This window comes from Macaca nemestrina, chromosome 3 (assembly GCF_043159975.1).
Source record: "Macaca nemestrina isolate mMacNem1 chromosome 3, mMacNem.hap1, whole genome shotgun sequence".
NCBI classification, from domain to species: Eukaryota; Metazoa; Chordata; class Mammalia; order Primates; family Cercopithecidae; genus Macaca; species Macaca nemestrina.
The window spans coordinates 44,747,232-44,771,513 of record NC_092127.1 but is presented as its reverse complement, the minus strand read 5'-3'; the positions used below and the strand labels follow the sequence as shown (position 1 = coordinate 44,771,513).

Sequence of the window (24,282 nt, the reverse complement as noted above, 5' to 3'; positions counted from 1 at the left end):
TCAAATTTCTTTGTCCATTGTGTTTCAGACTGTAACTATCCTGGATATTTTGCTACTCACAGACAATTGTTGTCTTGTTTTGATCCTCTTCCCATGATGGTTTATCATCAGCTATAGAACATTCACAGGTGCTCTCAAATGCAGGTTTCTGATAACTGAATCAATTTTTTTGACTTTTGCTTGGAACTTGCTCATCCTCACTTTGTTTTTTAGAGTCAAGGAAACATATTTTGAGCTACTTATGGTCTTTAAAAATTAAGATATCCTCCTGTGAACAAAATTTGGAGCATACTTGTCTCTCTCCCTCTCTCTTCTGCCTGGCTTCTCCAGAATTTGGAAACTAGTTGTGAATATTCTTAACTTATGGCAATATAGTTGCTTACAGCAGTGCAATAAGAATCCATTTTCTTTATTATTATTATTATTATACTTTAAGCTCTGGGGTACATGTGCAGAACGTGCGGGTTTGTTACATAGGTATGCATATGCTATGGTGGTTTGCTGCACCCATCAACCCGTCATCTACATTAAGTATTTCTCCTAATGCTATCCCTACCCTAGCCCTCCATCCCCCAACAAGTTCTGGTGTGTAATATTCCCCTCCCTGTGTCCATGTGTTCTCATTGTTCAACTCCCACTTATGAGTGAGAACAGGCAGTGTTTGGTTTTCTCTTCTTGCATAACTTTGCTGAGAATGATAGTTTCCAGTTTCATCCATGACCCTGCAAAGAACATGAACTCATCCTTTTTATGACTGCATAGTGTTCCATGGTGTATATGTGCCACATTTTCTTTATCCAGGCTAACATTGATGGGCATTTGGGTTGGTTCTGAGTCTTTGCTATTGTGAACTGTGCTGCAATAAACATACGTGTGCATGTGTCTTTCAAGTAGAATGATTTGTAATCCTGTGGGTATGTACCCAGTAATGGGATTGCTGGGTCAAATGGTATTTCTGGTTCGAGATCCTTGAGGAATCACCACACTGTCTTCCACAATGGTTGAACTAATTTACACTTCCGCCAACAGTGTAAAAGCATTCCTATTTCTCCACACCCTTGCCAGCGTCTGTTGTTTCCTGACTTTTGTAATGATCGCCATTCTAACTGGCATGAGATGGTATCTCATTGTGGTTTTGATTGGCATTTCTCTAATGACCAGTGGTCACGAGCTTTTTTTCGTATGTTTCTTGGCCACATAAATGTCTTCTTTTGAGAAGTGTCTGTTCATATCCTTTGCCCACTTTTTGATGGGGTTGTTTGTTATTTTTCTTGTAAATTTGTTTAGGTCTTTATAGATTCTGGATATTGGCCCTTTGTCAAACAGATAGATTGCAAACACTTTCTCCCAATCTTAAGGTTGCCTGTCCACTCTGATGATAGTTTCTTTTGCTGTGCAAAAGCTCTTTAGTTTAATTAGACCCTGTTTGTCAGTTTTGGCTTTTGTTGCCATTGCTTTTGGTGTTTTAGTCATGAAGTCTTTGTGCATGCCAATGTCCTGAATGGTACTGCCTAGGTTTTCTTCTAGGGTTTTTATGGCTTTCGCTCTTATGTTTACATCTTTAATCCATCTTGAGTTAATTTTTGTATAAGGTGTAAGAAAGGGATCCAGTTTCAGCTTTCTGCATATGGTTAGCCAGTTTTCCCAACATCATTTATTAAATAGGGAATCCTTTCCCCATTGCTTGTTTTTGTCAGGTTTCTCAAAGATCAGATGGTTGTAGATGTGTGGTGTTATTTCTGAGGCCTCTGTTCTGTTCCATTGGTCTATATATCTGTTTTGGTATTAGTATTACGCTGTTTTTGTTACAGTAGCCTTGTAGTATAGTTTGAGGTCAGGTAGTGTGATGCCTCCAGCTTTGTTCTTGCTTAGGATTGTCTTGACTATCTGGGCTCTCTTTTTGGTTTTGTATGAAATTTAAAGTAGTTTTTTCCAATCCTTTGAAGAAAGTCAATGGTAGCTTGATGGGGATAGCACTGAATCTGTAAATTACTTTGGGCAGTATGGCCATTTTCGTGATATTGATTCTTCCTATCCATGAGTATGGAATGTTTTTCCATTTGTTTGTGTCCTTTCTTATTTCCTTGAGCAGTGGTTTGTAGTTCTCTTTGAAGAGGTCCTTCATATCCCTTGTAAGTTGTATTCCTAGGTATTTTACTCTCTTTGTAGCAATTGTTCACTCATGATTTGGCTCTCTGTCTGTTATCGGTGTATAGGAATGCTTGTGATTTTTGCACATTGATTTTTGTATCCTGAGCTTTGCTGAAATTGTTTATCAGCTTAAGGAGATTTTGGGCTGAGACAATGGGGTTTTCTAAATACACAGTCATGTCATCTGCAAACAGAGAAAATTTGACTCCCTCTCTTTCTAATTGAATAAATTTCTTTTTTTCTCTTGCCTCATTGACCTGGCCAGAAGTTCCAGGGCAACTATGTTGCATAGGAGTGGTGAGAGAGGGCATCCTTGTCTTGTACTGGTTTTCAAAGGGAATGCTTCCAGTTTTTGCCTATTCAGTATGATACTAGCTGTGGGTTTGTCATAAATAGCTCTTATTATTTTGAGATATGTTCCATCAATACCTAGTTCATTGATAGTTTTTAGCATGAAGGGCTGTTGAATTTTGTCAAAGGCCTTTTCTACATCTATTGAGATAATCATGTGGTTTTGTCATTGGTTCTGTTTATGTGATGGATTACGTTTATTGATTTGTGTATGTTGAACCAGCCTTGCATCCCAGGGAGAAAGCTGACTTGATTGTGGTGAATAAGCTTTTTGATGTGCTGCTGGATTCAGTTTGCTGGTATTTTATTGAGGATTTTCACACTGATGTTCAACAGGGATATTGGCCTGAAATTTTCTTTTTTTGTTGTGTCTCTGACAGGTTTTGGTATCAGGATGATGCTAGCCTCATAAAATGAGTTAGGGAGGATTCTCTTTTTTTTCTATTGTTTAGAATAGTTTCAGAAGGAATGGTATCAGCTCCTCTTTGTACCTCTGGTAGAATTCGGCTGTGAATCCATCTGGTCCTGGACTTTTTTTGGATGTTAGGCTATTAATTAGTGCCTTAATTTCACAAGTTGTTATTGGTCTATTCAGGGATTCAACTTATTCTTGCTGTAGTTTTGGGAGGGTGTATGTGTCCAGAAATTTATCCATTTCTTCTAGATTTTCTAGTTTATTTGCGTAGAGGTGTTTATAGTATTCTCTGATGGTAGTTTGTATTTCTGTGGGATCGGTGGTGATATCCCCTTTGTCATTTTTTATTGCCTCTATTTGATTCTTCTCTCTTTTCTTCTTTATTAGTCTGGCTAGTGGTCTATTTTGCTGATGTTTAAAAAAAAAACAGAAAAAAATAAAATAAAAAAAATAAAAAAATAAAAAAGAACAGTTCTTGGATTCATTCATTTTTTGGAAGGGGTTTTCGTGTCTCTATCTCCTTCAGTTCTGCTCTGATCTTAGTTATTTCATGTCTTCTGCTAGCTTTTTAATTTGTTTGCTTTTGCTTCTCTAGATCTTTTAATTGTAATTTTATGGCGTCAATTTTATATTTTTCCTGCTTTCTCTTATGGGCATTTAGTGCTATAAATTTCTCTCTACACACTGCTTTAAATGTGCCCCAGAGATTCTGGTACATTGTGTCTTTGTTCGCATTGGTTTCAAAGAACATCTTCATTTCTGCCTTCATTTTGTTATTTACCCAGTAGTCATTCAGGAGCAGGTTGTTCAGTTTCCAGGTAGCTGTGCAGTTTTGAGTGATTTTCTTAATCCTGAGTTCTAATTTGATTGCACTGTGGTTTGAAAGACTGTTAGGATTTCTGGGTTTTTTAGTTTTTTGTTTTGCATTTGCTGAGGAGTGTTTTACTTCCAATTATGTGGTCAATTTTAGAATAAGCGAGATGTGGTGTTGAGAAGAATGTATATTCTGTTGATTTGGGATGGAGAGTTCTGTAGATGTCTATTAAGTCTTCTTGATCCAGAGCTGAGTTCGAGTCCTGGATATGCTTGTTAATTTTCTGTCTCATTGATATAATATTGACAGTGGGGTGTTAAAGCCTCCCACTATTATTGTGTGGGTGACTAAGTCTCTTTGTAGGTCTCTAAGAACTTGCTTTATGAATCTGGGTGCTCCTGTATTGGGTACATATATATTTAGGATAGTTAACTCTTCTTGTTGAATTTATCCCTTTACCATTATATAACGGTCTTCTTTGTCTGTTTTGATCTTTGTTGGTTTAAAGTCTGTTTTATCAGAGACTAGGATTGGAACCATTGTTTTTTTGTTTTTTGCTTTCCATTTGCTTGGTAAAGATTCCTCCATCCCTTTATTTTGAGCCTATGTGTGTCTTTGCACATGAGATGGGTCTCCTGAATACAGCACACAGATGAGTCTTGACTTTTTATTCAATTTGGCAGTCTGCGTCTTTTAACTGGGGCATTTAACCCATTTGCATTTAAGGTTAATATTGTTATGTGTGAATTTGATCCTGTCATTACGATGCTAGCTGGTTATTTCGCCCATTAGTTGCAGTTTCTTCATAGCGTTAATGGTCTTTACAATTTGGCATATTTTTGCAGTGGTTGGTACCATTCGTTCCATTCCATGTTTATTGCTTCCTTCGGGAGCTCTTGTAAGGAAGGCCTAGTGGTAACAAAATCTCTCAGCATTTGCTTGTCTGTAAAGGATTTTATTTCTCCTTCACTTATGAAGCTTAGTTTGTCTGGATATGAAATTCTGGGTTGAAAATTCTTTTCTTTAAGAATGTCAAATATTGGCTCCCACTCTCTTCTGGCTTGTAGAGTTTCAGCTGAGAGATCTGCTGTTAGTCTGATGGGTTTCCCTTTGTAGGTAATCTGATATTTCTATCTGGCTGCCTTTAACATTTTTTCCTTCATTTCAACCTTGGTGAATGTGACAATTATGTGTCTTGGGGTTGCTCTTCTCGAGGAGTATCTTTGTGGTGTTCTCTGTATTTCCTGAATTTAAATGTTGGCCTGTCTTGCTAGGTTGGGGAAGGTCTCCTGGATAATATCCTGAAGAGTGTTTTCCAACCTGGTTCCATTCCCCTCATCACTTTCAGGTACGCCAATCAAATGCAGATTTGGTCTTTTCACATAGTCCCATATTTCTTGCAGGCTTTGTTCATTTCTTTTCACTCTTTTCTCTCTAATATTGTCTTCTTGATTTATTTCATTGAATTGATCACTCTCTGATCTCCTTTCTTCCGCTTGATTGATTTGGCTATTGATACTTGTGTATGCTTCACGAAGTTCTCATGCTGTGTTTTTAGGCTCCATCAGGTCATTTACGTTCTTCTCTAAACTGGTTATTCTAGTTAGCAATTTTCTAACCTTTTTTCAAGGTTCTTAGCTTCCTTTCATTGGGTTAGAACATGCTCCTTTAGCTCGGAGGAGTTTGTTATTACCCACCTTCTGCAGCCTACTTCTGTCAATTCGTCAAACTGATTCTCTGTCCAGTTTTGTTCCCTTGCTGCTGAGGAGTTGTGATCCTTTGGAGGAGAAGAGGCATTCTGGTTTTTAGAATTTTCAGCCTTTTTGCACTGATTTCTCCCCATCTTTGTGGATTTATCTACCCTTGCTTTTTGATGTTGCCGACTTTCCAATGGGGTCTCGGAGTGGACATCCTTTTTGTTCATGTTGATACTATTCCTTTCTGTTTGTTAGTTTTCCTTCTAACAGTCAGGCACCTGTGCTGCAGGTCTGCTGGAGTTTGCTGGAGGTCCACTCCAGACCCTGTTTTCCTGGGTATCACCAGTGGGGACTGCAGAACAGCAAAGATTACTGCCTGTCCCTTCCTCTGGAAGTTTCATCCCTGAGGGGCACCCACCAGATGCCAGCCAGAGCTCTCTTGCATGAGGTGTCTGTCGGCCCCTACTGGGATGTGTCTCCCAGTCAAGATACACGGGGGTCAGGGTCCACTTGAGGAGGCAGTCTGATCCTCAGCAGAGCTTGAACGCTGTGCTGGGAGATTCACTGCTCTCTTCAGAACTCTCAGGCAGGGACATTTAAGTCTGCTGAAGCTGCGCCCACAGTCGCCCCTTCGCCCAGATGCTCTGTCCCAGGCAGATATGGATTTTTATCTCTAAGTCCCTGACTGGGGCTGCTGTCTTTTTTTCAGAGATTCCCTGCCCAGAGAGGAGGAATCTAGAGAGGCAGTCTGGCCACAGCCGCCTTGCTGAGCAGCTCCACCCAGTTCAAACTTCACGGTTGCTTTGTTTACACTGTGATTGTAAAACCAACTACTCAAGCCTCAGCAATGGTGGATGCCCCTTCCCCTGCCAAGCTCAAGCATCCCGGGTCGACCTCAGATTGCTGTGCTGGCACGAGAATTTTAGGCCAGTGGATCTTAGCTTGCTGGGCTATGTAGGTGGGAATTGCCAAGCCAGGCCACTGGGCTTCCTGGCTTCAGTCTCCTTCCCAGGGGAGTGAACGGTTCTGTCTCTCTGGTGTTCCAGGTACTACAGGGGTATGAATAATAAACTGCTGCAGATAGCTCAGTGTCTGCCCAAATGGCCACCCAGTTTTGTGCTTGAAACCCAGGGCTCTGGTGGCATAGGCACTGGAGGGAATCTCTTGGTCTGCCAGTTGCAAAGACCGTGGGAAAAGCACAGTATCTAGGCCAGAATGCGCTGTTCCTCCCGGTACAGTCTCTCCTGGCTTCCCTTGGCTGGGGGCAAGAAATTCCCCAGTCCCTTGTGCTTTCCAGGTGAGGCAATGCCCCACACTGCTTTGGCTCACCCTCTGTGGGCTGCACCCACTGTCCAACCAGTCCTAATGAGATGAACCGGGTACCTCAGTTGGAAATGCAGAAATCACCTGCCTTCTGCATAGATCTCGCTGGGAGCTGCAGAGCAGAGCTATTCCCACTCAGCCATCTTGCCAGTCAAGAATCCATTTCCTTTTGCAACAGGGCACAATTGGAGTAACTGGTTATTTTACTAAGGCTTTGACTGAATGGGTATGCTTCCCTTCAAGGAGTCAAGCTCAACTTCCAGAGCCAATAAAGCCCTTTGGGAAAAATGGCCACATACATTGCATACACAGTCCCTGTACAGGGTTCCTGACCGGTGGTAAGTAAAGAGTGTCACTTTCTGACTGGCCCAGGAACCACATGCTCTTGGGACCTCAAGAAGAGAGGAGTTAACCCAACACACAGGTATTTGAGGGTACAAAACTATGGCTGGGCTGAGCTTTAAAAAGTCCTATCTGAGATTCCGTGTGGAATAAAGTTCCATCAAAACCAGTCTAAAAGGCTTATGTAGAAATAATTATTCTTGCTTCACTTTATGTAAATAATCAGGTCGAGTCTAAGACTAAAGTCTATTTTGCAAAGAACTTGGTCCTATCATGATTTGTTTTTTAACGGAAATGTGGACTGGAGAGAGAGAAATTATGTTTCAAAACGTATCATACATTTGCATTAAATTCTAGACTAGTTAGTTGTTTTTAAGTTTTTGCCTACATTTTAGACTAACTAACTCTGCATATTGCTGTGAACCAACCAGCAGTCTCTGACTGCAGCTCAGAAAGTAAAAAGGGAATGGATAATGTAAAAATCTGGATCAATATTCTTGTTCTAAGCAATGGTCCTGCAAATCCTGTCAGGCGATGGGAATAAATAGGATGCCCATTACCTAGAGCATTCCTTTTTGGGAAAGTAAGACCAAGAGAGCTATTCAAAGCCAAGTACCATGCACCCAAATCTTAGCAAGCATAACTATAGCCACCAGTCATCTGGGTGTGTCACAAGACATCCTTTTCTCTCCCTTGCTAGAGGAAGACTCAATTGCACAGCTTCACCTTACCATTCAGCTTAATGATAAGTAGTCCATGCAACCTGCCTTGAGACATATTTTTGTCCCAAACTCCATTCCAAGCCTCGGGTCAAAGCCCTAGAAAAGAAAATGATCTGAGGGATCCAGAAGCAGATAATAACAGAAATTAAAAGGCACAGTGCAGGTGAGCATGGCTAATTCCTGCTGATTAAGCCAAGCTTCCCATTTCATGGATAAAGGTCATGCTAGTATCCATGGCATCAATGAGGAATTCATTTTTTATTATTTATTTATTTATTTACTTATTTTGGGACAGAGTCTTGCTCTGTTGCCTGGGCTGGAGTGCAGTGGTGCAATCTCAGCTCACTGCAACCTCTGCTGCGCGGGTTCAAGCAATTCTCTTACCTCAGCCTCCCAAGTAGCTGGGATTACAGGCTTGTGCCACTATGCCCGCTAATTTTTGTATTTTTGGTAGATACACGGTTTCAGCATCTTGGCCAGGCTGGTCTTGAACTCCTGACCTTGTGATCCACCTCCCAAAATGCTGGGATTACAGGCATGAGCTACTGGGCCCGGCCTTTAGATCTAAGGAATTCAAAGGCTACTGACAGCAGGGAAAATAGCACATACATGAGTAAGAGTGAATATTCCCATCCCCTGTCCACTCCCCCAACCCTGCACCCATTAACATGGGTGAAAGTCACCCATGGGTTGCACTCTTTCGCAGTCTCTGGGACTGGGGGTTATAAATATGGAAGAAAGAAGGATGCTTCACTTTCTCTCCCTCATGTACCCCAGGTATTTTCTAGGAAGAGAAGGGAACCTGGGATGCCTCGCTCTCCTCTTTCTAGATAAGTAGCCATTCATCTTCAGTCTGTGCCCCTTTTGAAGGCATCCTGAACTCCTGGCATGCCTTTGAAAAATGCTTTCTTTTTTCCTTTTTCCTCCTCTGTCCTCCCTTCACTGATAGGTAACTGTGTCTCTGTACTATGGGATACTCCCCTTGGATACATCCTCCAAACTGGGAAAAGTTAATTTCCCAAACCTTAAACTGGTTGCCTTAGGATTGGGCTCAGGGGAAGGGAACCCAGAAGCCCAATATGCCAGCAAAAGGGTAACAGATTTTTTTTATCAGTTAGGCTTTTGGCCTCCCTTTCCTTGTGCAAACTGGTAAAAGGTCTTGGGATTTTTGAGCTGTCACCTCCACCTTGTTTCATTTTGATACACGTTTTCTTATAACCCAGTTTGTTTCTTTTCACCTTCAGGCCATCAAACTCCAAAGGTCATGCAACCAGAGCCTCGGACAATGGCCCCTTTTGCCAGGGACCCTCAGATAGGCCTCTGAGGGAGATCTGACTGCAGTTTTCCCCAAAACAGTGCCCCCTGTCAGCAGGAAGCAGTTAAAATCAGTCTTCATCCTTATCCTTGTCCTTATTTTAATGGCAGTTAAATGTACTTCTTTTTTTTTTTTTTTTTTTTTGAGACGGAGTCTCGCTCTGCTGCCCAGGCTGGAGTGCAGTGGCCGGATCTCAGCTCACTGCAGGCTCCGCCTCCTGGGTTCACGCAATTCTCCTGCCTCAGCCTCCCCAGTAGCTGGCACTACAGGCGCCCGCCACCTCGCCCGGCTAGTTTTTTGTATTTTTTAGTAGAGACGGGGTTTCACCGTGTCAGCCAGGATGGTCTCGATCTCCTGACCTCGTGATCCGCCCGCCTCGGCCTCCCAAAGTGCTGGGATTACAGGCTTGAGCCACCGCGCCCGGCCTAAATGTACTTCTTTAGAGGGAGGCAGATGTGGGAGACAGATAAGGGTGAGGGTTCCTGGAGAATCTCCAACCCACCTGTGCACTGTGAGAATGAAGTGTGGAGGAGGGTTGCCATGAGAAGTTCACACTGTGTCCAGGAGGGAGGAGCCTGGCCTCTTCAGTTCCTGTGTGTGTGGCCTGGAATCAATCTGTGAGGTGGAGAGCCTGTCAGAAGGATTCCCTCTTGCTTTGTTGAGAGTTTTTTTCTTTTTTCATTTTCCTTTTTACCCAATAAATTTCATTCCCCTCACCCTCCAAGGTCTCCCCGTTCCTAATCCTTCCTGTTCGTATGACAAGAACCTGGTTTTAGCTGAACTAAGGAACAGAGTTCTACATTAATACTGTAATGGTGTGTAAATCAAATATTTCTAGTGTAAAGACTAAGAGACAAAACTACTAAAAAATAACCATAGTTATATTAATTTCTTAAAGGACACACAACATAAAAAATATAAGTTATAAGCCTGGGCAATATAGTGAGACCTCGTCTCTACAAAACAAACAAACAAACAAACAAAACAAACAAAAAAAAAAACAAAAAAAAGCCAGGCATGGTGGTTCATGCCTATAGTCCCAGCTTCTTGGGAGGCTGAGGAGGAAGAAGGCTTTGAGCCTAGGAAGTTGGTCAAGGCTGCAGTAAGCGAAGATTGCACCACTGTTCTCCAGCCTGGGTGACAGAGCAAAACACTGTCTTAAAAAGAAACTAGTAAATTATAACATCAAACACATAAAATGAAGGAGGAGTAAAAGTGTAGAGAATGAATAGCAAGAAAACAAATAATCCAATTTTATAAATGGGCAAGGGACCTGAGTAGACACTCCTCAAAAGCAGACATACAAATAGTCAACAGGTACATGGGAAAAGAAAATGCTCAACATCACTAATCATTAAGGAAATGCAAATTAAAGCCACAATGAGATATCATTTCACACCTGTTAGGATGACTTTCATCAAAAAGACAAAAGATAAGTATTGGTGAGGATGAGAAAATAGAAACCCTTGCACACTGTTGGTGGGAATGTAAACTAGTATAGCCATTATGAAAAATGGTGTAGACGTTCCTCAAAAACTTAAAAATAGAAGTACTATATGATTCAGCGATCTTACATCTGGGTATATATCCAAAGGACAAAAAAATCAGTACATTAAAGAGAGATCTGCACTCCCATATTCACTGAAGCGTCATTCATAATAGTCACACTATAGAATCAACCTAAGTGTCCACTGATGGATGAATGAATTTTTTAAATGTGTGCATACACACGCACACAAGCACACATATATTTACACATACACAATGGAATACTGCTCAGCTGTTAAAAAGCAAGAAATCTTGTCATTTGTAATAACATAGATGAACTTGGAAGACATTATGTAAGTGAAATAAGCCAGGCACAGAAAGACAAATACTACTGAACTCACATATACATAAAATTTTTATAAGTTGAACTCAGAAGCAGAGCAGACTGGTGGTTATCAGAAGCTGCGGGTGGGTTGGGGAATGAGAAGATGCTGGTCAAAAGTTACAAAGTTTTAGTAAGACAGGAGGAATGTGTTCTGGACATTTGTTATACAGCATGGTGAGTACAGTTAATAATAATATTGTATACTCGAGAACTGAAAGGAGACTAGATCTTTAATGTTATCACCACACAAAAAATGTATGTTTGCTGATGAATATGCTAATTAATTTGATTTAATTCTTTTACAATGTATACACATCAAAACATCACATTATACATCATAAATATATATAATATTGTTAAACCTTAATAAAGCTACTAAAAGAATAAAATTATATTCAGCCTCGTTGTTGGACACACCATTTAAGTACTGAACATGTAATTACCAGCATTTCTAGTGCAACAAACAGAAAGATTAAATTCATTAAACATTGTCATATTAGGGTAAAATGAAAGACAATGTAAAGGTCAGATTTTCTTTCTGGCTTTTCCTATAATCAGTGGTATAAAGAACAACACATTCAACCAGTAATTTCTGGGTCAGGCAAAGGAGAAGTAGTATAAAATAAAATCAGTTTTATAACAATGGTGCAATGAGGATAAAAAGACAGAAGAGCTTAGCTAAGTCATACAGAAGCAATTAAAAACCTTCTTCATAAAGTAGACAGCTCTACTCATAAATCCAAGAATCTCCTAAGCAAAAAGAACAAAGCTGGAGACTTCACACTACTTGAATTCAAACTATACTACAAGACTACAGAAACAAAAACAGCATAATACTAATACCAAAACAGATATATAGACCAATGGAACAGAACAGAGACCTCAGAAATAATACCACATATCTACAACCATCTGATCTTCAACAACCCTGACAAAAACAAGCAATGGGGAAACGATTTCCTATTTAATAAATGGTGCTGGGAAAACTGGCTAGCCATATGCAGAAAGCTGAAACTGGATCCCTTTCTTACACCTTATACAAAAATTAACTCAAGATGGACTAAAGACTTATGTAAAACCTAAAACCATAAAATCCCTAGAAGAAAATCTAGGCAATATTATTAAGGACATAGGCATGGGTAAAGACTTCACGACTAAAACACCAAGAGCAATTGCAACAAAAGCCAAAACTGACAAATGGGATCTCATTAAACTAAAGAGCTTCTGCACAGCAAAAACAAAAAAACAAAAAAACAAAAAAACTATCATCTGAGTGAACAGGCAATCTACAGAATGGGAGAAAAGTTTTGCAATCCATCCATCTGACAAAGGTCTAATATCCAGAATCTACAAGGAATTTAAACAAATTTATAAGAAAAAAAAAATCAAGAAGTGGGAGAAGGATATGAATAGACACCTCTCAAAAGAAGACATTTATGCATCCAACAAACATATTAAAGAAAGCTCATCAGCACTGGTCATTAGAGAAATGCAAATCAAAACCACAATGAGATATCATCTCATACCAGTTAGAACGGTGATCATTAAAAAGTCAGGAAACAACAGATGCTGGCAAGGGTGTGGAGAAATAGGAACGCTTTTATACTGTTGGTGGGAGAGTAAATTAGTTCAACCATTGTGGAAGACAGTGTGGCGATTCCTCAAGGATCTAGAACCAGAAATACCATTTGACCCAGCAATCCCATTACTGGGTATATACCCAAAGGATTATAAATCATTCTACCATAAAGACACGTGCACACGTATGTTTATTGCAGCACTATTTATAATAGCAAAGACTTGGAACCAACCCAAATGCCCATCAATGATAGACTGGATAAAGAAAATATGGCACATATACACCATGGAATACTATGCAGCCATATAAAAGGATGAGTTCATGTCCTTTATGAAGCTGGAAATTATCATTCTCAGCAAACTAACACAAGAACAGAAAACCAAACACCACATGTTCTCACTCATAAGTGGGAGTTGAACAATGAGAATACATGGACACAGGGAGGGGAATATCACACACTAGAGCCTGTTAGGGGGTGGAGGGCAAGTGGAGGGAGAGCATTAGCACAAATATCGAATGCATGCAGGGCTTAAAACATAGATGACAGGTTGATAGGTGCAGTAAACCACCATGGCACATGTATACCTATGTAACCAACCTGCATGTTCTGCACATGTATTCCTGAACTTAAAGTGAAAAAAAAAAAATTTAAAAGGCAGACAGCTCTAATGCAGTAGCAAAGAATTAATCCAGTAATTTTCTAACTTTCTTTAAGTTACTTTTTCTGTGATTCCTGGAATTTTCAAGCACTTATCCAAATGCAACATATGCCCAGTTTCAAGGCAAATCCACCACTAAAAAAGTCCCCTTTCACATCCTGTTCTCTCTAGCCTCAGTCAGTTTATTCAAGATTCTGACCCTTCAGGCTTCTGAGCCCAAATTCTCATTTCAAATACTCCACCCTTTAGAAATACCTAATGGACTATTAAAGAATTGGCAAAGAGTAAAAGAAATATTTCATAATTGGTATTTTTATATTGGTTAGAAACATTCACAGGTTATTTTAATTCACTACTATAGTTCTTATCCCATTTTAGAAGAGCAGTTTGAGCTGGAAATTTTTATTTAGCTTTTACTCTAGACTACCTGCAAACCATTAAACATGTATCCCCAGTTGGGCTCATGGTTAATTAACTGTTCTTTGCCAAATCCATCTGTAAAGATTCAGTATAAAACACCTTTTATTTCCCATTTTGCTCATGATCCTAAGTTATTTGGTGTCTCTGCTTAGGCTAATTTTGACCTAATTCTCATATAAATAAATACAGTGGTGTTAGAGTTTTCAACATTTAGGCATCACAGTTGCCTACTTGGAGCTAACACTGCTCTTGAGGAATGAATGACACAGCATGTATAGTGCACTAAAGTCCTAGGAAGAAGTGACTTGTGTGTGCAGCCCCACAAAGCTCCCATTAATGAAGAGGGTGTTTAATTAAATCTTATAACCCTGAAATAAGAATCTACTCCCATACCATGTTGAAATAGTCCTTGAAGCTGCCATTTATTCCATGCTTACCATCTGCAGCAGTAAGTTAAACATTTTTTTAGTGATAAGAGCTTCACCTCCTCCATTCTCACTTGATTCTTCACTTCTGAGATACAGAACGCAGGGCGAGAAGAAACAAAGTTAGTTAACAAAGATAGAATTTATCAACCATTAACTGCCCTCCCAATTAGCAGTTATGGTCCTAATGATTCCATAAAGTTTCAAAAAGGCAATATCAGATACAAAAACCCAAGAATCCATCTAAAAATTGGACCCTGTCATTGCCATTTGGTCAAGGAACAAGATGAAACATAAAAATAACTCTAGTTCAGAAGTCAGAAGACCTGAGTCATTAACTACTTGTGGTTTCAGTTTCATCTGTCCTGTGGGGGTGACACCTGTTTTACTTACCTGACAGGGTTGCTTTAAGAATTTGCGAAGAAATGGGCATGGACATTCTTCGTAAACAATAAAATACTTTACAAAATATTTGAATAATTTAATTTCCTGTTATGTGTATAAACATGAAATATATTTTTAAAAGAAATGTTTATTAAAAACTTTCAAAAGGACTTCTAAAAGATTCCTCATAAAATTTTCTAGTTCTTATCATAAACATAAGGGGTAGGGGTAGCAAGACAGCAGCTACCCAAGGAATAAGACAACAGAAAGCTCAAAATCTGGCATCAGGGAGAAGACTAGAAATACTTAAATCTTTCTAAGAAAGTCTGTATAAGAGGGATTCACAATTTTCCACAAGAACCAATTTAAATTTAATTACTGATTTTTACACTACAAATCAGCAAAATACTCATACAAGCAGAGTTATTTATTGGCCACCCCAGGGCGTTTGTCCTTAGATTGGCCCCTTTGTGTATCTTTACAGTGTTTTTGGACACCTGTGAAATTCTGAAGGCAAAATAAAACATCTGCTCACACTCATGCCTCTGAGTCTTATGAGCCAATTTTATTATTAAGGGTGTTATCAGAGTAGGACTTAGATTAGACCACATGTAAACAGCAATGGTAAATTGGGTAGGTGAAATATTATTTTAATTGAGATTATACTAATTCATTTGTAATTTTTGCTAACCTAATGAAGGACCCCTAATTGTCTAAGTGCCTCAGGGCCAAAATCACTTACACAAGGCCAAAATAATTAAACACAAGCCTCAGTATGAAGTAAATGCAACTTCAAGATGAAGTTTGGAGATGCATGAATTTCTCTAAGAATTAGGACTGGGAAAAAGAGACACATCGTGCTTTACACGGCTCAGTTTAGATTAAATCACATTAATCTTTTCTAAACAAAGTTGTAAAGTCACAAAATAGTCTTAATATTCACTAAGAAGTCACAGATAGAAATACAATTTAATACTTTTCTCTGTATTAAATCAATGTCCTCCTTCCCACCTCTCCATCCTTTTATCTCTCCCTCCATCCTTCCTTCCTCTTTTTTTCTGAAAAGCAATGAGCTTATCTGTAAATAAATAGGAAATAATATAGCCTGGCCATCTTTTCATTTTTTTTATTTTTTGTCTCCTTTCTACATCACCCCTCTTCCCTAATAGTAGTGAAGTGAGGAGAGAAGGTTTTATTTGATTAGGTCAAAGGTGAGGATCCCAGGACAACATTGTCCTTTTGTCTTTGGTATGGCAGAAAACATAAAACCAGAGGCTACATACCTACCTTATCCACACATACCATCAACATCAAGGTGGTATTCTACCACCTAGCCTCAGGCAGCTGATTCTTATAGCACTCTGCCCTCCAACCACTTCTCTGTCCTAATCACCCAGCTTTCTTTCGACTGCTCATCCATTCCTTGTATTTTTGTCTACCTACTGTTTGTAAATAAGAAGCAGCTACATCCTACATATCACAACAGTGACATGAATCTTTCTGATGCCCAAGTGATGTCAAATTACTGCTATGAGGTATTCGATAATGGACCATATGATGTAGAAGAGATGATAGAAAGATAGTCTAACACACACGTACATACATGCATACGTATATAGGCGGAGTTATTTCAGAGTTACTCAAAGGTTTATATTCTATTTAGTAGTTCTAGGACTTAGTCAAATTCATCTAACCTGTTTTCTCCAATCTGAAAGAGAGATAATAAGACCTATTTTGTAGGAATGTTGTAGGAATTAAATATTACATAAAGAATACTTTATCATGTGACTGGCACACAGAAAGTGCTCAATAAATGTTAACTATTTTTAATGTGAGGATGAGAAACAGTCTATGCAAGAAATCAAGCAGGCAGCCAGGCCTAAGTAGACATTCAAAGGGAACTGGGTCCCTCTAAATGGCAATCTTTTCTTCCTTTGTCATATTTTATTACTAAAAAATGTAAGTGAACAAGATCACCAAATAACAACACTTGTAATTCACATGAACAAAATAATAAAACCAGCAGATAACTTTATTGCAAAAATACTTAAAAGGACCTTTTTAGCAAAGAAGATGATTCAAATTCGACCTATTACTATTCCAGATAATGCTGGAATTACTTCCCAAGTTGCAAATAGCATACTCACTGGATAGACTGGAGCTTGTTGTCAGCCGTGTGAGATTTTCAACAGGCATGGGAGAAAACAGAGTCTAACATGGGAATAACTAAATCTTAACAGTTGCTAAAAGAGCAGCTTACTCTCTGACCTTTTTAGGATGAAAAATTATCTATTCACTTGACAAGCACACATGACAAATGCCAAATGCCTTGTATATCTTAAGTGACATGAAATTAAAGATGTGGTACTGGTTGCATTGTGGTGATAATTTCTTTAACAATTATTTTTATTATCAAATACTTCAAATTTTTAAAAACGGCAAAGCATATAATGAACCCCTGGGTATATACTACCGGCTTAAGAAATGAAACATTACAAATGTAATTGAAACCCCGCTATGTTCTCATTTCTTAATTCCCCCGTTTCCTAGACCTCAAGGTAATCACCACACTGAATTTGTTGTTATTTATTCACATGGGGTGCATTCTTCAGGGTTACTTCCTCAGGCCAAGTTAAAATGGCCAGTCTTCTATCAGTCTTCAGAGTTAATTATTCCCTTTGTGCCTCTGAGTAGAATTTATGAAGTGGCAAGGTTTAATGATAGTAGAATTAGGTCCTACTTCTTAAACTAAATCCAAAAGTTGGGAAATACCATTTTAAGGCCACAACAACTGTGAAATATAATGTCCTTTAAAAAAAAATCAAGTCAAGGATATTTAGAAACATGTGAAAAAAGACTTTATAGACGTGGAAAGAATTCAAGATTCGAGTTTCAGTAATATGGAAAACTATACATAAAAACCCTCCTGCTAGATAAACTGGAAATGCTGGGAAAAATGTATGAACTTATAATGCTTAGCTGAGTTCATATAAAATAAAAATATCCAGATGCCAGGAATAATGAAGCAACTGAAAATCGGACTGGCACATGAGTAGTCTATGCTGTGTTTGCCTCGATGGTGGGTGGTGAGTAGGTGTTGTCATCTAGGAGTTTGATTTTTCAGGGAATGGAAAAAAAAAATAGGAGATGAGAACTTAGCTCTTGCAATGTGGCATACTGAAACTAAGACCTCTGCATAAAACTTGAAGAGCTAAACTCTCTGGCCACCAGCAAAAGAAGACAATAGACAATAATGAAACTGGTTCATTTTTGCTTGGGCTCTAGGTGGGGAAAACAAATCTCTTGAGAATCCATAACATGAGCCTGAACTCATACAGGATTGCATTTATCTCAAGTGTGGTCTAGAAAGCCACAAGTCAAGAAATTACAAAGAAATAGGTCCCAAGCCAGGAATCTCTATAGAGTACATGCAGAAGTAAACCCAAAACTATTCTGAAAGACAATTCTTAACCCAGGCTGCACAGGAGTTTTACAGACAAAGCCCTGCTGAAGATAAGCTCACAATGCAAGGTTTAAAACAAAAGAGGAAACAATCCACGCTGGGTGGAAAAACTCATAGAAATACCCAAGATATTCACATAATGAAAGTGTCTGACAGAGATTAAAGAATTATCACATATTTTCACTAATGAGCCTGAAATTTCCTAAAAATTTGATAACTACTACAAATTCTGAATTCCTTAATATACATAAAAATAAAAAATGGTGAGCAGCTGTTAAGAGAAGGATTAATAACTGCATTTTCGGGGATGATCAAGACAAAATCAGAAATAGAAAACATTGAATTATTTGCCACTGGCTTGCATTGGCACCATGTGATAATAAATATAAAGTTGTAAATGCACATTATAACTACTACAGGAAAATGCCTCCTCTCAGAAATGTGTAAACTGATGCTCTTTCATCAGAAGGGCCTACAAGAACACAGACGTGGAGCAAGCTACTACCTTATATAGCAGCTGGAGGATGTTGCCTACACACCAAAGCTCACATGATAGTTTTAAAGTTAGGGGTGGCTGTGGTAAAGAAATAGGATATATTCATCTTTACATGTTTTCCTATATATAACTATTTGTAATACCTTATAGATTAATGATCAATATATTCACCACTGTTTCATTACTTATTCTTCTGAGGCTCCATGTAATAGACACCAATATAAACATCTTAGCATGATATTCATATCTGTTTGTTGATTAACTTTAACATAAACTTGAAATTTCTGCTCACTTACCCGTAAGCAGTTGATGAGTTCTGTCTATTGTACTATATATATCCAGTCATTTCTTGCCACTTCCACTGCCACACCCCTGTTTGTCTTGGCTGGTCATCATATCACACCTGGGTTTTTCCTTTCGTTATCAAATATTTTATTGCAAGCTTACTATGTGTCAGGTACTATTGTCCTAAGTGCTACCTTATTAAAAGAATTTCAGTCCTTATCTTTATTGTCTCTAGTGCTTCCTGCTCCAGTTGAATCTTGCTGACTTAACCTTCTTAAAAGACATATCATTCACCTGTTTAAAAACTCTTTAATGAAAATACTACTACTAATAATAATAAAACAAAAATCCTTCAATGGTTCCCTGGAACTTAGAATATACAAACAGAAATTTTTACTTTGATACTAAAAGACTCTCCAAAATCTGGCCTCAAACTATCTAAAGTTTTCTCTCATCTAGATGTTTACTTGTACTGGTTTGGGAGGCAGTGTCTTCCAAATAAGCCATATTAATTTTTGCCTCACCAGAGTCAGACTGAGTAAAAAACAAAACCTAATTATATTTTGTTTATAGAAAACATATAATAAATATAGGAATGCAAAAGGGTAGCAAATAAAAGAATGGAAAAAAAATAGCATTCAAACATTAATCAAAAGAAACTAGTATAGCTTTATTAAATCAGACAAAGTAGATTTTATGGCAGAATACACGACTAGAGATAAAAAAAGTACACTTGAAAATAAGTACACTTCATAAGTATAATTCATAAATACCTCATAATTCCTGGTTTGATCTGCCAGAAAGATACAATAATTCTAAATATGTATGTACTTACAAATATGGCCTCAAAGCATATAAAGAGACAATTGACAGAATTATAAGGAAAAGCAGACAAACCCACAATCATATGGAAGATTTTCATACAAATTTCTTATTAACCGATAGACCAAGCAGACACAAAAATCAGTAGTATTAAAATATTGGATGATACACTAAAAATCCTGAATTACTTGACATACATAGAACACTGCACCCCAAAACCGAAGGATAATACTATTTTTATGAAACATTAATAAAAATTGAGCATATGCTAGGATATTAAAGCAAGTTTCAACAAATCTCAAAAAACGGTTCCCTGACCACACAGCAATTATTCTGTAAATCAATGATAAAATGATACCTTGAAAATCCCTATATATTTAAGAAGAAAATCCATGCTTCTAAATAACCTGTGGGTCAAGAAAAGCCATTCTAATAGAAATTAGAAAATATTGTAACTGAATAATTATGAATAATTGTCAAAACATATAAGATCAACTAGAGCTGCACTAAGAGGAAACATTACAGCCTTTAAGTATATATTTGAGAAAAGAAGAATGCTAAAAATCATTAATCTAAGTATCCATTTCAAAATGTTAGAAAAACAAGGCAAGTTAAGCCCAAAGAAAATAGAAGAAAATAATGAAGAGCATGCAGCCATAAAAAATAACCAAATCATGTACTTTTCAGCAACATGGATGCAGCTGGAAGCCATTATCCTAAGCAAATTAAGGCAGAGATAGAAAACCAAATACTGCATGTTCTCACTTAGAAGTGAGAGCTAAACATTGGATTCACATGGACACGAAGATAGGAACAATAAACACTGGATTCCAAAAGCGGGGAAGGAGGGAGGAATGCAAGAGTTGAAGAACCACCTATTGAGTATTATGTTTATGTCCTGGGTGACAGAATCACTAGGAGCCCCAATCTCAGCATCATGCAATATACCTATTTAACAAACCTGCACATGTACCTCCTGAATATAAACTAATAATTATAATAAGCAGAAATTAATAAAATAAATATATGCAACAGAAGGGATAAATAAACCCACAAGTTTGTTCTTAGAAAAGACCAAAAGAACGGATAAGTTTTTGATGAGATTGATAAAGAGGAAAAAAGAGAAGTCACAAATAACCAATATCAGGAACGATAAGAAGTCTAACACTACATATCGCACAGATGTTATAAAGACCATAAAATGATAATATAAATAACTTTATGCCAATAAATTTGAAAATGTATAGGAAATAGATAAACTCTCAGAAAAATATAAATTCCAAAACTTACACAAGAAGATGTACAAAAATCTAAATAGTTTTCTACATAGATTTATCAATTCAATCTATGTCTTCATCAGGGAATTTTACAAATAATTTAAGAAATCATTCTAATCTCACACAAATTTTTCCAGAAAACAGAAAAATATTTTAAATTTTTTTTATTTTTTGAGGCCAAACTGATCTCAATACAAAAATGTGATAAGAAAAATACAAAAAAAAAGGAATATCACAGGTCAATCTCACTCATAATGCAAAAATCCTATGATACACATAGATAAAAAATTCCTTAGCAAATTATTAGCAAACAAAATTAAGTGATTCCTATAAAAGGATACTGCCCATAACAAAGCTGGATTTATTCCAGGATCGATAGTTGATTTAACATTCAAAAATCAACCAATCTAATTCAACATAATAATAAAGAGAAACATGGTAATTTCAATAGATGCAAGGAAAGTTTTGTATACTCGATATTCGTTCATGATTAACAGACACTTGGTAAACTAGGAAATGCATTAATTTGATTAAGGATATCTCCAAAATACCTAAGCAAACATCATACAAAATCATGGAATCTTGAAAATTTTCCCATTGTGATCAGAAAGAAGAATGGCTGCATAATATGACATCTCAGATTTCTATTTAATACCTTACTGCAGGACCTAGCTAGTACGATAAGAAAATAAAATAAATAAAAGACACGAGAAAAGAAAAAGAAGGAACAACATAGCCTTTATTTACAAATGTAAAAAATTAAATTATTCTAATTAAACAATAAGTTAAAGATTGCCAATACAAAGTCAAGACACAGCCGAGGCGGGTGGATCACGAGGTCAGGAGATCGAGACCATCTTGGCTAACACGGTGAAACCCGGTCTCTACTAAAAATACAAAAATTAGCCAGGCGTGGTGGTGAGCACCTATAGTCCCAGCTACTTGGGAGGCTGAGGCAGGAGAATGGCGTAAACCCGGGAGGCGGAACTTGCAGTGAGCCGAGATCGCGCCACCGCACTCCAGCCTGGCGGACAGACCGAAACTCCATCTCAAAAAAAAAAAAAAAAGTCAAGACACAAAGTAAATTTTATTTCCACTTACCAAAACAAATTTGTAAAAGCATTATTTATAACAGCATCAAAATATCAAATTCCTAGGAATAAATCCACAAAAGATATATGAAATATCTCCCCCGAAAACAATAATTGAATAATAATTGAATTATTGAAAGATTAAAGATTCAAATACATATTCTATGAAATAAAAGACTCAATATTGTAAAAGTATCAGTTTTCCTCAGATTGATCTATAGTATAGAGTCAAACAATCGCCCCAAAAATTCTGTCAGGTTGTGTGTGTACATGTGTGTGCAACATGATATGCTGATTTAAAGGCCAAGAATAGCTGAGACACTATTAAGAAAGAACAAGCTGAGAGAACTTGATCTACCAGTCGTTAGAATGTATTACGATTCAACACTAATTAAGATAGTGTAGTCTTGATGATTGGAGCTTCCTACTCAGTTCAAACAAATTGACAAAGAGGTTCAAACAAATCGAACTGAGTAGGAAGCTCGAATACATATCACACATACATGGATACCTGATTTCAAATAAATAAGGCATTACAGAACAATGGGAGATAGGTCTTCAGCAAATGGTACTGGGTCAATTGACTATCCATAGATGGGGAAAAACATGAAATGTAACCCATATCATCTAAGGTGAATTGCAAATATAACCTGTTCAACAAACCTTCCAGAATATAATACAGGAGAATATCTTCATGATGTTCAGGTTGAAAACAATTTTTAGCACACACACACAAAAAAAACACAAAACATTACAAAAAGACCAATAAATTGGTTTACATTAAAAGTAAGAATTTCTGTTCAGCTAAAGATCTTTCTTTTTCACTTTATTGAGATATAATGACAAAATAAAAATTGTATATATTCAAGGTAAACAATGTGATATTTTGATATATATATATATATATGTTGTGAAATGATTACCACAATCAAGATACTTAATACATCCATCACCTCAAATACTGTGTGTGTGTGGTGCGAATACTAAAAGATCTCATCTTTAAAACAATGAAAATTCAACCCATAAGAGTGGAAAAGGGGCCGGGCGCGGTGGCTTAAGCCTGTAATCCCAGCACTTTGGGAGGCTGAGACGGGCGGATCACGAGGTCAGGAGATCGAGACCATCCTGGCTAACACGGTGAAACCCCGTCTCTACTACAAAATACAAAAAAACTAGCCGGGCGAGGTGGTGGGCGCCTGTAGTCCCAGCTACTCGGGAGGCTGAGGCAGGAGAATGGCATAAACCTGGGAGACAGAGCTTGCAGTGAGCTGAGATCCGGCCACTGTACTCCAGCCTGGGTGACAGAGCGAGACTCCGTCTCAAAAAAAAAAAAAAAAAAAAAATCAAAAAAAAAAAAAAAAAAAAGAGTGGAAAAGGATACTGACAACACTTAAAACTGACAAGGGTTTATATTCAATATATATGAAACACTTTTATAAATCAATAAAATAAAGACTTGTAAAATATGAGTGAAAGACAATGATATTTCAAAAGAGTCTATCTAAATTGCCAACAAACATGTGAAAAGTGGCTTGACTTCATTAGTTATCAGGGAAAAGAAAATTAAAACTACAAAAAGTTAATATTATACTCACAAAAATGGATAAAATTTAAAAGAACAATACTAAAGATGGACAAGAATATGGAGAAACAGCAACTTTTATACCCGGCTGTTGAAATGTGAAAGGGTACATCCACTTTGGAAAATGAGTTAGCAATATCCAGAAAACATGAGCATATCTATCTATCTATCTATCGATCTATCTATGTGTGTATCTTACAGAAATGCACATGCAATATAAGTCAAAAGACAGGTACTAGAATTTTATATCAGCATTATTTGTAATAACAGCTCCAATTACAAACCACAGTAGAAGGGTAAACATATGCAATAGTAAATGAACAAACTATATTTACAGGAAGTAACTTGAATATATATTATAAAAATCATTCTGAGTAAAAGAAAGCCAACACAAAAAAACATATTTTGTAAATATGTACATAATGTATATTATGTTAAACACTGGTGAAACTAAACAACAGCATTTAATTCAGGATATGGGTTAATCTTGGAGAGGATAAAGGAAATAGTGGTTGAGAGGGGACACAAAGAGGGCTTCCAGGGTACTGATGTGCTCTAGTCTTTGGGAGGTGCAATGACTAAATTCACTGAGCTGGTGTTTGGTGCTCTGTATATATATTATGCTACACACACACACACACACACACACACACAAACACTTAAAAGGAAAACAGATTGACAAAATCGTCCAAGGATTACAGTAGACGGGACTCACATAATTCCTCTACTACCAAGTTACTTCATTTTAGTTTGCAATAATAAAGAGAAAATTATTCATATACAGAATCTTTCCATT

The 24,282-nt window shown here is 37.5% G+C and overlaps 1 protein-coding gene and 1 long non-coding RNA gene across 2 annotated transcripts in view; both read right to left on the bottom strand.

Annotated features, from left to right (window-relative positions):
* The window catches only part of LOC105463406 (anaphase promoting complex subunit 10), a 287,195-nt gene that overhangs the window by 123,984 nt on the left and 138,929 nt on the right, over window positions 1-24,282 (bottom strand). The gene's annotated exons all lie outside the window — the stretch shown is intronic.
* Window positions 413-23,235, bottom strand: LOC139362315 (uncharacterized). Its single transcript, XR_011620929.1, has 2 exons — window positions 9,633-23,235; window positions 413-7,911 (listed from the first exon to the last, which is right to left on the bottom strand). It is a non-coding gene; the product is annotated as an uncharacterized lncRNA (long non-coding RNA).